Source organism: Amblyomma mixtum, chromosome 3 (assembly GCF_055824585.1).
Source record: "Amblyomma mixtum isolate Tamu chromosome 3, ASM5582458v1, whole genome shotgun sequence".
Taxonomy (NCBI): Eukaryota; Metazoa; Arthropoda; class Arachnida; order Ixodida; family Ixodidae; genus Amblyomma; species Amblyomma mixtum.
The window spans coordinates 96,123,822-96,137,397 of record NC_143014.1 but is presented as its reverse complement, the minus strand read 5'-3'; the positions used below and the strand labels follow the sequence as shown (position 1 = coordinate 96,137,397).

The 13,576-nt window shown below is 48.0% G+C and overlaps 1 long non-coding RNA gene and 1 pseudogene across 1 annotated transcript; both read right to left on the bottom strand.

Moving 5' to 3' along the window:
• Positions 1-2,787: 2,787 nt before the first annotated feature.
• On the bottom strand, positions 2,788-3,901 carry LOC149351041 (uncharacterized). Its single transcript, XR_016289481.1, has 2 exons — positions 3,545-3,901; positions 2,788-2,931 (listed from the first exon to the last, which is right to left on the bottom strand). It is a non-coding gene; the product is annotated as an uncharacterized LOC149351041 (long non-coding RNA).
• Positions 3,902-11,168: 7,267 nt separating this feature from the next.
• Positions 11,169-12,381, bottom strand: LOC149351040 (uncharacterized; annotated as a pseudogene).
• Positions 12,382-13,576: the final 1,195 nt, after the last annotated feature.

Sequence of the window (13,576 nt, the reverse complement as noted above, 5' to 3'; positions counted from 1 at the left end):
CCTATCGTCTGCGGCTACAGAGAACCAAAACCGAAAGGCTTCGCAGCAACAGTTGCGCGCCGTAGAATGCTTCTCCCAGCTAAACGGGCGCATTGTTCGAGCTCAAATTTCGCACAGAAATGGGATTCGATCGGCAGAATTGTTTCATCCAAAATCTATTCTGGTTACTTGCCTGAATCGATTAAAAAAAAGTCGCATATTCGCAGCGTTTGCGGCGACGGCGAAGAAAATCAAGCTGTTCTGTCAGCAATCCAGGCTCCCTATCGCACTGTTGGCGCCATCTCGTATGGGCCGGCGTTATAGCGACCGGGTGAGAATAACGGAAATCCAAGCCAAAGCGTTATTGCTACCCGGTGGAAATAACGAAAAGCCGGCCCAAAGCGTTATTTTCACCCATGGATTGCCTTGGCTTCGTTTATTGTTGGCGGACGGGATTTGAGCCGCCGTTTTTGCATCGTTTGCTTGTTTGATCCGCCTCTGTCAACGCGTGGACGTGTGATTTCGGGGTTGCGCTTGGATTTTAGGCGGTGTGGTAAAGTCATGCAGGCGTTTTGCATCATTCTCACCGTGTATATGTGACCTTGGCTTTTGCGTGGCGCGTTCTGATCGCTTGATTCGTTGTGAAAGGACTCTTGTGTGCTTGCGTTGTTTGGGTGCTCGCGCTTGTGCACACTGGCCTTGGAAGACGCTCCAGCTTTCTCCGGAAAATCTTGGTATAATTAATCGACATAAATACGCTTTCATTTCGCGTAATTTATGGGTTGTGCGAGTAGGCATATGTGCGCTCATTCGTTTTGAGCATTCAATCTGATTTGCGCAGAATGTATGCAAGTTAATAATGTGAATTCATTACAACGTGGGACCAGGGTCATAAATACGATCCAGGCACGGTGGTTTTGCAGTCCCCGAGGCATTCGTTAGTTGAAGCGAGCAGTGGTTTCGTATGTACAAGGTCGTCCACCCTTAACACGCGAGTGCGTGGCCTCACTCTGGAGGGCCACTGCGTCCTTCACGGCCGCTCATCGCAGCCAAGTAGTGCAGGAGAAGTTGGACCTGAACGTGGTGCTTCACGTCATCTACCACTTCGCTTCGACGCGCGGCCGTGTCGTGCGCAGTGGCCCTCCAGAGTGGGGCCATGCACTCGCGTGTTCGTACAAGTTGACGACCCTGTACATTCCAGACGAAGGGCAGGTGTTAGGCAATAGGTGAATATTGCCCACGTGCTAACTAGTAAATTGCATGGGGATTTTTTGAAATGTTGAAGATGCTCTGCCTCGTTCGAAGTTCCCTGGAATCGTTTACCTTGCGACGATTAATTCGGTCTACATCGGGGAGACAGCTAGAAACATACCCAGGCATCTGAAAGCATCGCAGTGATGTCGGCAGGAATCGAACAGTTGCTGTGGCAGAACATGCACAACCAGGGCATGAAATTGCTTGGGAGAATGTGGAAATATTTGCCACTGAAAGAAATTTGTAAGTGTGGCTGCACCTGGAGTCTTTATAATATAGATGATGCTTAAGACAGTCATCAGAACAAAGGGAAACCTTCACCAGGCATATGCAAAGTCATTGCCCTGATTAGTTAAGGAGCTGCCTTTTCATGACCGGTCCTTCATTTTGAACGAGCAACCTGTTAGGGTTCTGCAATGTCAATCAACATGTTCGACATGGTCAGTGACCAAAGTTTCATTCTACTATTAAGGCAAGATGAAAACTTCACGACGTGTGCCCTATGCACCGAAGCTAACAGCAGTTGTGCCCTAAGCCCACAATATATTCCACAATTAACGTCAAAAAGGTGGCCAGCAGGTTCGGAATCCTCAATTTTGTACCACTTCTCTCAAGCTGTCTTGCCTGAATCCACACACATTTTGTGTTAGAAATATATGGGTGGCAGAAAAGACATTACAAACTATTGGTGTTCTGCATTGGTGTTCTGTGGGAATACTTAAATCTGTCAGTAGGTAATGCTAGATGGCGTGGCAATGGAGTATACCCCACCCCCCCCCCCCTTTAAGACACATTCATTTCCCTATGAGATTACACGTCTTCTAAGAGATTAGGGTACCGGTTATAATAGCATAGACATGATGGCACGTGAACAACTTTCATAACTGGCTTGTCTTTTGAATTTCTTATTCAATTGCAGTATTGCTTTGCATTGAAGCCATACTAATAATGATTCATTTCCTGTGTACAGTGCTTCAGCCAGGAAATAAATTGATTGGTTGCAGCTCATTTCCCATGTTTTCCTTCCTTGTTTGTGTGCTTAAACTACTCAAACTGATATGCTTTCTTCAATTCTAAGCCAACTTTCTCAATAATAAGTCACCTTGTAAGCAATGCATACAAGCAGAAGTAATTCACAAGGCACATTTCACTTGTCCGTAAGTGTCACAATGACTCAAAATAGGCAACTTTGTATTGGTTAGCAGCAAGGAAAACCCTTTTTTCGTTGTAATAAATCTTGCTACTGTGTAGATATTTGTGTATGTTAGTTGCTGTTAGTTGCTGGTATGTATTGTATGTATTGACCCAAGCAACCACCGATATCCTTCGGACGGCCGACAGAGGTCTGTTTCGGATGTTCTGTACGTCCGCTGAACATCCGCAAACAGCCGGTAGACGTCCGTCGGCCGTCCGAAAGGTGGCCAAAGGTATACGGTTCGCCCGACGACGGACGTCCAGTTGAGTACGTCCACTGGCGGATCTTTCTCGAATATTCGCATATATGGTGCATGCGTGCTTTATTCACTCCGCGCAATGCAATAAAACCAAAAACAATTTGATTCATAGCACGCATATTTTATTGTGGTTGATGATACATCAGCAGAGCAATGGGTTATATTCGGAAAATTTCTTAAATGTGACTCTTCAAATGTGGCAAGCTTGGGACACACATCCGTAATCTTCCCACCCACAGGATTTCTGAAATAAAAAAGAATGCGGCAAACATCAGTCATGTGAAACAAATGGCACAATGCAGCAGCCCAAGTTAAAAACACTGGAACCAATTAATAGAAGTACTGCAAGTATAACAGACAATGCACTTTAACAAACACCTCAATAAGTATAAGGCAATAACAGCTCTCACTTTTCCACACCACATTTGACAATGTACCTGTTCTTTATGTATTCTCATGGGCCTTAGGGCACTAACCTGCGCAGCACTGTACGCGACTGTGCACAGAAAGCCGCAAAGCTTCCGTTGCGAACCACTGCGAACTACACGTGCTTCCTATGGTCTGCCTTTCGCGCGTTGTCACTCTTTACACAGGCACAGTGAAACTAGCAATGCCTTAAAAATTACCAAGATGCGAAAATACTCCGTCCCGCAACTTTGAAGAGGAGTGGGAATTAGCCGCGCGAGTTGAAGGCTCCCGCAGCTGTGTGATGTAGGCTCCCGAAAGTGTGAGAACAGTACACACTTATGGAAGCCATCTCCTCGCGCTTACTGCTCCCACTGTCCTGTGAACGAATGTTATATGAGCATGCTGCATTGTCCTAGAAGCAAGTTCCAAGAAGTGTACTGGATACATACCTTCGTAGGCAATCACATGTGCACTAAGCCTTCTTTAAACCAAGGTCGACGCAGTACGGGATTCCGGTGTTTCAGAAGACCTTCAGGCGCTCCTCGTATCTTTCGAATTGCTTAAGTTACATACTACTTTCGTCCACAGACCGAACAAAGCCACACATTATAATAAAAGAGCTATAAAGCTCTGCGCGACAACACTACGCGACAAATCAACAACAGCGCTACGGAGCCGTACTGATGGATTGGATTGGACTGACCGCGAACTGACATCTATGATGATATGGTGATAGCAGAATGCACGGGATTTTGATTCTTACGAATGGTTTCAATGGAAAGTTTAGCTGTCTCACAACTGCACTAATTTGGAGAAGTTTTACAAATATAAAACTAGTCATTGAGTTCTTGCAAAATTCTGCAACACCTCCTTCTCCTCTTAGATAAATTTAGCTCGTTGGCGGCTCTTGCACTGCAGGTAGGAGTGGAATCGCACCAATTTACAAACATCTTCGCGTCAAACTCTCCAACTGATGCAAATAAAACAGTATACATACACGAAAGACGCGAATTTTCTGTGAAATAAAAAACGTCCATTCTCATGGCCTGGGAAAATACTCGGCCTTACATCCTTCGGACGTACACCTCGTCTCTCATGCGGATATACAAAAGTGGACACTGTCCGTACGTCCGGCGGATGTACGAATACGGATATCCGAAATCGGATTGTGTTCGTACGTCCGATGGACGTCCGATCTCGGCAAAGGACGTTCGGATCTAGCTCGTACGTCCGACGGATATCTGTGGTTGCTTGGGGAGTGATTGCCCGTTATATGGCATTCGGCATTTCATTTTGAACTTCCTTGCGCCTTTTCGTTATTTCCACCGGGTCGCAATAACGCTTTGGCTTGGATTTCCGTTATTCTCACCCGGTCGCAATAACGCCGGCCCTGGACAGATGGATGGACGGACGAACGGACGGACAGACCAGAGGACGGACAGACCAGAGGACGGACAGACGGGCGGATGGATGGATGGGCGTCCCCTTTGAAGCAGAGCGAGAAGTTGGGCATGTTGGTACTGGTCACTGATCTCCACTAGGTTGTACTGGTTCATGTTGATTGAAGGACAGCGCAGAAAAAGGTGAGACACTTGAAGGAGCACACGACGAGCGCTTACTAACAAAAAATGCGTTTATTCAAACCGCTCGCAATAAATACGGGGTAAGATAAACAAGACAAAGAAACTAAGGAACAGATCAAAGATTAGCAGCTGCGACACTCTTGAGAAGAAATTTCTCCCGTCAGCGCAAGCGATGGATCACTGATACAGTGATCTGTCTTGGCAATGTGGCATGCTTCAGCATGGCTTCAGCCAACGTTCTTGCTGGCGTGTCTATCGTGGACGTCGCTGGAACTAACGGCGTTGCAGTCGCGCTTTTCTACACATCTCGCGCGTCGTCCGCTACACACTCATAAAGAGGGGCGGCGCCGTGCCTATACCTAGAGGTAAATTATTTTTTTTCCGGCGTGAGCAAACAAGAATATGGCGTAACTGGTGTTGGTACATGGCGAAAAGCTGTTCCGCTTGGAGGGTACCACTGGGGTTTGGGCGAGCGATATCTGAACGAGGCACTGCACGAGGCGCGCTGCCGTTCTCTTCCTCGCTCGAACCTGACTTCGCAAACGCAAGCAACGCGCACAGATTAGCTGCTTCGAAAAAAAAAAACGAGCAGTGTTTGTGAACACCTTCCGGCTTCGTCGGCTGTTCATCAATATTTGTATTTACTCCTGCACAGATATTTATAAGCCATCTGTTTCCAGCAGAATGTTTTCAAGATCAGTGACAGAAGCTACAGTTTTGAACAGCTGCTTGTGCAACTTGTTGCAGCCGTTCACGAAGCAGCTACCATCTTCTTCCACAACAGCAGCCCTGGGAATCACTAGACGGCTTGCCGCTAGCTTTCTGCAGTAGAAAACTGCACACACCTTCCCAGTTATTTCGTCCTGTATAGATTCATGCTGCCACTCCGTAGATGGTTGACTCATAGTCACCAGTTGTCAGTGCAGTCGACGTAGTAGGTTTCCGCCGAGCAGGAAAGAGGCATCAGTTCATTCGGGCTGACTGCCTCTACGCAAGCCTCGCCCGAGGAGTACGTATATATTGCCGCTTCAAGGATCTTCACACTTATCAGTCTACATGACAGCACGCGTTTTAAGTGACTTTCGCCTGCATTTCACAATTTTTGGCTTTGAGAATCGATCTGGAAGGCTGGGAAAGAGACGAGGGCCGACACCGGGCACTTGCGCCCAGTTCCCGCGAGGAATTCGGACCTCTTGCCCGTTCACAACGTGCTTGCACTCCTTGATAATATCTTCGTGCTCAAAATGACGCTCACAGTAGATCTGTCCTTGCGATGCAACATCTGCTCCCACCTTTTAAATTCGCTTTCATCGCAAGGCGGTTTGAAAAAAATGATGACCGGTGGCATATCGTTTCTATTGCCACTTCTGCAGCCGGGCGCAAAGCAGGATGGCATGTGTACCTCTCGCTTCAAGTCACCAAGTGCACATATTTCACTACAAACACGTTTTCACAACGCTAACAGCACCATCACACGAAAAACCAGCTTAAAAATCTGACTAGCCTGTCGTAACTGTAGCGAGCGAAACTCCCGCGATAGCAGGCGATGTTAAAAATCTCGACTGCAGCGCCACTAGTTTCCGCGACCGCCACTTTAGCCACCTCCCGAGAGGAGCTGCGAAACTGAAACTGTTGGCTCCAGCAATCTCCCGAGTCTCTTTATCCCGATTAGTAAAGATTACTGATGTTTGGTCCAGGAAGGCTTCACCATGGAGGTAAAAAAAACTTTCTTCTTCCTCCATGGGCTTCACAAGTTTTATCAGTTTCCCGGAGTTTGCGGGTAGGTAGGCTGGAAACGCTGATTGGTCAAAAAAATATGACGTCATACGCGTGACGTCATAGGTCACGTGATATTTAATGACGTCATGTCCGGTTGGGGACAGGCATGTTTTCCCTAGATTTTTCCCCGCCACCGCTCGTCAGCGGACGGGGCTGCTCGCGAGGAGCCGAGAGGCGAGGAGGCAGCGTGCACTGCAGCGTTGCCTCCTCGGCGTGTCCCCATGCATGCGTGTCCCCGTCATGTCTTTCGACCCGCCGCGGTGGCTCAGTGGCTATGGAGCTCGGCCGCTGATCCGAAAGACGCGGGTTCGATCCCGGTCGGGGTGGTCGAATTTCGATGGAGGCTAAATTCTATAGGCCCGTGTACTGTGCGATGTCAGTGCACGTTAAAGAACCCCAGGTAGTCGAAATTTCCGAACCTCTTTCACTACGGCGTCCCTCATAGCCTGAGTCGTTTTGCGACGTTAAAACCCCAATAAACCATAAACCCATGTTCTTCAGTGCGCGCGCGAGATTAAAAAGCGCACCTGTCGCGCTGCGCTGTCACACTGCATGCCTGCTTCCGTGCATTTCTTGCGGACTCCTTTCAGTCATACTTAGCTATACTATTGACCAAAAGGCTTTTAAACAGTTATTTCAAGTTTTATTGCTATGTATAAAGAATATGTTTGTAGCAGGTGCGTGAGCCCGAACAAAAGAAAACTGTTTTTATTCCCCTTCAGTATTCCTGCTTATCGAGACTTGAGCATTTATATGTTGCAGTACAACTTTTTTCAGGCATCACAACTGATGTTTCGATGTGTTTGGTACATATTCATCTTCAGACATTTCATGTCTGTTGGGTAAAAAAAAAATATACGAAATAATACTTGACTGCATCAATTGTGACTGAGGCAACTAGCATCACGTATAGCATGCTCTTGAAATTCCTCTAGCTGTTGCACAGACGTCTGTAATTGACTTCATTGTAGCTTCATACTTGCACCATTTAAACTCTGCACATAGCTCTTTTTTCACAAAAGGAAATGTGATTAGGTTTCTGAATAGAGCTGTGCACAGGCCGCAATTTCGAACCCGCGCCCGGCCCGGGACTTAACCTACCGACAGGAAGCCCGGCCCGACACTGAAGGACCATGAGCACGCTCGTGCTCGGCCCGACCTGCAAAGCGGCGACGACACAAAAAGAGAATTTCAGGAAAATGAGTTTATTTCAATGACATTCAAATTTTGACCTCGCATTCCAGATCACAGTTTGGGATTATACACAAGACACAACGCATAAAGGTATAGATTTATCACTCTAATTATGCAAGTTGTTCATTGATGATGGCTTGATCGAAACAAGAGCGGCGCTCTTTCATTATGAATCCTGCGGCGCTGAATTTTTTCTCGCTGCTTGAATTGGTGGCCGCAACGGCTAATACTTTCATAGCAAGAAGAGAAACGCTTGAAGTACGAAGGGGAACGACAGACGTGGTGTCGTAAGCCATGGATGGCGTGCCACGACAGGAAGACTTTTTGACTTGTCAGAGGATAAGCGAGCAAATAAGCGACAGGGCGGCGCTATCCTGCGAATGCCGATGTGGCCGCGACGTCCCTGCTTCTACTATTCACGGGAAGGCACGGTGCTGTGTTCACTTTGCTGACAAGCGATCACGGCGAAACGCAGCACTGCGCCAGAATAGTACGAGCTGAGCCGTAGCGGAGGCGCCAGTGACATTCTTCTAATGCCATTCATGTGGTGGGGCCCCCCCCTTCTCTCTCGCCCGCGACTATTGTCCGTTTCCCCGGCCGGAACCGGAGAGAGTAGCTCCTGCCGGGTAGGCGGACAAGAGAGAAGGCTGCCGGCTCTGCGGTGCGCTGCGAGTGGCGAGTGGAAGAATTTAACCTTTTCCCGATATGCTGCTGCAGCGCGACTCCGTGACCCCGCGACCTCGCGTGCGCCGTACGCAGCCCTGCCTCCGCTTCCCAGAACCATCCTTTCTTCTTACAAGGCGCCCAAAACTGGTTGCTTTGCCCCAACGTTGGTACTTGCTAGAACGAAAAATGCGTTTCCAGCCCCAGCTAGCTTTTTTTTTTAGCGTTTGTACTATCCTCCCGTCCTTGTACATTCCCTCCTGGATGGTCTAGACACAAATCACTTCCTGCTGTGCATGCAAGACGCCCAGCGCACCACAGCCACAAAGGTATCGCCTGTTCATAATGGTTGTGTAATGAATTGTTTAAGAAGTAAAGGCTCTAAGGTAGAGCCTTTTCTTGTACCGTCTTCTTCATTAAGTCAACAGACGAGAACCACGGCCGCACGATGATCCGTTTCCATCGGGCGGCTGGAGAACACCTTGCCGTTGCCTCCGCATGGCGGTGGAACAACAGCGACCTGATGCGATCGAATTTTTTTTTTATTCGGCGGTTGGGCTTTCAATCTTAGTGTTCGCCGAGGTCCGTCTGTATGTCTGGAGTTTTCTTGACCTTAAATAAAAATAACTAAAAGAAAATACCCTACGGCCGCGAGTGGGTTTCCAATCCGGACAGCGCGATTAGATTAGTTTTGCTGGCCACTGCATCAGACCACTACATCATCGCCTTTTGTTCTATGTACATGAACCATGTATAAACCATGAGGAAAACAGTGGCAGATCGACATGACACGTAATACGACACACCTCAGCAGCACAGCACTCGCTCTTACATCGCCGCAGCCGAACATCCCGTGTCCTAAACAAGCAGTCTCTCGCGCTGTGCTTTGGGTATCTTCTGCATCAACTTCCAGCCGTGCGCAGTGGATCCCAATATCGAAACCGCAGTGCTAACACACCAAATTCCCATTTGCCGTAGCCTCGCCAAATCGATCAAAATTTGTTTTTGTGCCACTCTTTGTGCCTTGTACTGCGCTCTTCACAAAGCTGGTGGCAGTCCTGCGTAACCAGGTCTTCAAAGAATGCAACTGATTCTCTCCAGAAACTCTGATGTGATTTTTCAGAAATGTTTGACCGCTTCAGGACTGATCCTTCGCCAGGAGTGACACATTAGCCGCTGTAAGGTTTTTTTTATGCGAAGCATATTACTAGAGCTACACTACAGCCCATCGAGCGCGGCGGTGGAGCTACCACCATGACACCACGTGACAACATGACGTCACAGCGGAGGAGAGATGGGCTGCCGGCTCGCGCGGTCGGCCGCGGCGGTGGAGGCTCCACATCAGAGGCGCGGCGGCTGACCACGTGACAACATGACGTCACAGCAGAGGAGAGATGGGCTGCCGGCTCGCGCGGTCGGCCACGGCGGTGGAGGCTCCACATCAGAGGCGCTGCCTGCTGCTGCTGTGGGCACATCAATACAGTCTATAGGGAATGGTGGCAGTGGTGGAATAACTAAGGGTGTTTCCAATGTACTTTCCATGGGTGCCAAGAATGCTGTTGTAGCCAACCAAGGAAAGCCATGTATTACCAAGCCTAGCCATCAATATGCTTCGCATCTGACTAGGCTTAACCTTAGCTAAGCCTCAGCCATTTTTTTTACGTGAGCCGGCAACGATGCGTTCATGCATGAGACCTTTCAGGGCCGGTCTGGCAGACGCGCCAGCTTTGTCGTTCTTCAGCGTCGTGCCGTTTCACATGCAAGCGACTGAGCGATTGAGCGGCGCGTCGCAGCGAAAATTTCCAACTTGTTGAAACCTCGCCGCTCGTCGCAGCGACGACTGAAAACAGGTTTCTCCGCCGCAGCGACAGGATTCGCTGGCATTTTCGCTGCCATGTGAAACAGGCTTAAAAACATTCCACGGCTCGAGGGAAAGAGGGAAAGTAAAAGGAGAAAAAGAGAAAGGCGCACGCAAAGGTACAGCAGGAGACAGCACCCTCTCCCTACTGCCCTTTGCTCTCTCCTCCCCCTTACCCCCGCAACCAGTCACTCACGTACCTCTTGAAAATAACGCCCATTTCTCCCTGTGCCCCCGCTCACATCCTTCTCCGAAGTGCGAGGTAGGTTAATATGCTGGCATCATCAGCCTTATCGAAGTTCAGTGTCGTCTTGACATCAGATCGTTTTTTTTATTGAGCAGTCTAGAGGTAACAAACATAATGGTATGTTGTGATCAGAGATGCCTTCGATGTTTTCTTTCTGCGCTTGGTGTACTGGAAAGTGATCACTGATTAGTATAAGATCGAGGATATTGTTTGCTGATCCTTGCTTGCGCGTTGGTTCTAGGATAATTTGGTGGAGATTAAAGGAGAGCATTAAGTCAAAAAGAGCTTCTGAAGATGATGATGTGTGTTGCATAGTTATCCAGTCCACGTCAGGAAGGTTAAAGTCACCCATGAGAATGATTCTAGTGCTGCAAGCATATTGTTGAAGGAAGTCATGAATGACAGAAATGCACTCATCTCCTGAAGAGGGGCTCCTATACTGACAGCCTACACAGACAGTAGTATTGTTGCAGAGAAGTCTGCAGAATACGCTTTCAGCACCTGACACATCTGGGAGCGTAACAAACGGCAGGGTTTTCTTTATCAAGAGAGCCACACCACCGCCACGGGAGTCTCGGTCTTTCCGAATGACTGAGTAGTTGGGTGGTGCGATTTCATGACTCGAAATTTCTGGTGAAAGCCAAGTCTCCGTGACGGCGACAATATCAGGTTCCCGATTAATTAATAGGTTTTCTAAAGATTTTACTTTACTAAAGATTTTATGCTCCTTGCGTTTACATTTATGATGGTCAGTGCTTTAATCGCGCTCTTCCCCGTGTCGTTGGTGGGCTCCTTTTTTCGACTGTCTCCTCCTGCTCTTCGTTTTTTTTTCAGCGGAACTTTCTCGTTCGTTTCGTCATCCCAAACAAAGGCACAGCTGTTTATAAATAATTTGTCGAAGGCAAGCGAAACTTTGTCCCCTTTTTGTCGATTTTCTTTGGCACTGTTCCACAGTTTTTTTCTGATTTCTCGAATTCTCGGAGAGAAATCTTCCCCAATGGCATATTTCGTGTATTTAAGTTTAAAACCTTGCTTCAGTATTGCCGACTTGTTACGGGCATCCAGTAGTTTAAAAATTACCGGTCTATTCTTATTAGCCTGCGGTCTGCCTAACCGGTGAATACGTTCAAAGGCAACTGGATCGAGCTTTAGGGTATCTTCAATGATACTTTTGTTGACAGCCTGCTCCAGAGTTTCGGTTGATTCTTCTTCATCTTCTGGTAGTCCATAAACAATTAAGTTGGATCTCCTGCTCCTGTTCTCAAGATCGTCTATTTTTTTTTCCAGTATTTCTATTACGTGATTCATGCGAGAAATCTCAGTTTGACAAGACTGCACTTCAGTTTCTATTAGTGTTATGGCATCTAACTTGTTTTCTGTGTCTGTCAGCCGTTTTTCCTTTATTTCTTTAATATCTTCCGCAATATCCTTCAGTTGTTTAGCGATTTGTGCCATTTCAGGGCCGGGATTTGTTTCGACGTCCCCTGACAACAGGAGGAGTTTGCACAGGAATACAGCAACATCAAACACTTCAAGACACAGCTGCGGGCACGGCAGCACTACCAAGAAACGGTCGCTAGAGCGGAAGCATTTGCCAAAACGCCTGCTCACCTGCACAATGAAGACGAAAGGATTAGCGCACCGCATGCTAGTAGTGCCGCCGAGCCCACTGCCGATGCAATTCCTGGGAAGGGTATACGTAGCCCATTGATGTGGTGGCGCTCCCAGCAGATCATGCGTAGAAATGTGCTCGCACGTTGCTGCTCCCGGATGATGTGGTCGAAGAAATTCCGCTGACGTGAGGGAATCGCACGCATGGAAACGAGTTCCGTTCACCGGCGAGGTCACCCAGGCTATCTCGGAGGGTTCGATGCCGCTGGCAGTACCATGAAGAAACAGTCCAAGGGCGAGCTGCACAATGAAGACGAAAGGATTAGCGCACCGCATGCTAGTAGTGCCGTCGAGCCCACTCACGGTGCATTAACATTACGGTGCATTAACATTAACATTACGGTGCATTAACAAAAATTCCAACATGCCGTCAGCATGTAAGGATTTTATTATTGCTCTGAAAACACCGCATTTTTTAAATTTTCACTGGCAGGAGGGAGTAACTTTCTTGACTGCGCTGCTTTCTTCCTACGCAAATGAAAGACGTGTATGCTGACCTCTTACACCTTTTTTGCAGCAAAAACAATTCGAAAATATGTAGCGTAAGATATAACACTAATGCACTGTGGAGCTTGAGGCCTTATTGGTCCAGTAGAGTGGAGAGCTGGGCGAGTTAATTGGTGCACGATTGTAGAAAGAAAACCAGCGCAAAGGACGGGGACACAGAACTGGGAACACAGAATACAGGAACACAGAACACAGCTTAGTCCTGTGTTCCTGTTCTGCGTCTCCGTCCTTTGCCCTTGTTTTTCTTCCTTAATTGGCCATGCACTTGTGGCAATTTAAGTGCACTTCCTGTGAATTTTGCACAAAAGTAGTGTATTTTTGCATTCACCATTTTTACACACTGAGTTCTTTTATCTTTTGGTCACTTCAGAAGAGAGGAGTTAGTACAGAAGTAATTTACTTGGAGAATACAAGGAAATATATCTTGCGATGAATTTTCTCATATTTTAATTCTGCCTGATGGGAATGCATTACGCGCCATACGGTAGAACCAAACACCCAGGGCTCTAAGTTGGGCAAAGCATGTATCATATGTGGAAGTGCGAATATGGCTGTGGTGCGCTGGGCGTCTTGCATGCACAGCAGGAAGTGCTTTGTGTCTACACCATCCAGGAGGGAATGTACAAGGACGGGAGGATAGTACAAACGCTAAAAAAAAAGCTAACTGGGGCTGGAAACGCATTTTTGGTTCTAGCAAGTACCAACGTTGGGGAAAAGCAACCAGTTTTGGGCGCCTTGCAAGAAGAATGGAAGGTTCTGGGAAGCAGAGGCAGGGCTGCGTACGGCGAACGCGAGGTCGCCGGGGTCACGGTGTCGCGCCTTCTCTCTTGCCCGTCTACCCGGCAGGAGCTATACTCTCTCCGGTTCCGGCAGGGGAGACGGACAATAGTCGCGGGCGAGAGCGAAGGGGGGTCCACACCACATGAATGGCATTAGAAGAATGCCCCTGGTGCCTCGACTACGGCTCGTAGTATTCTGG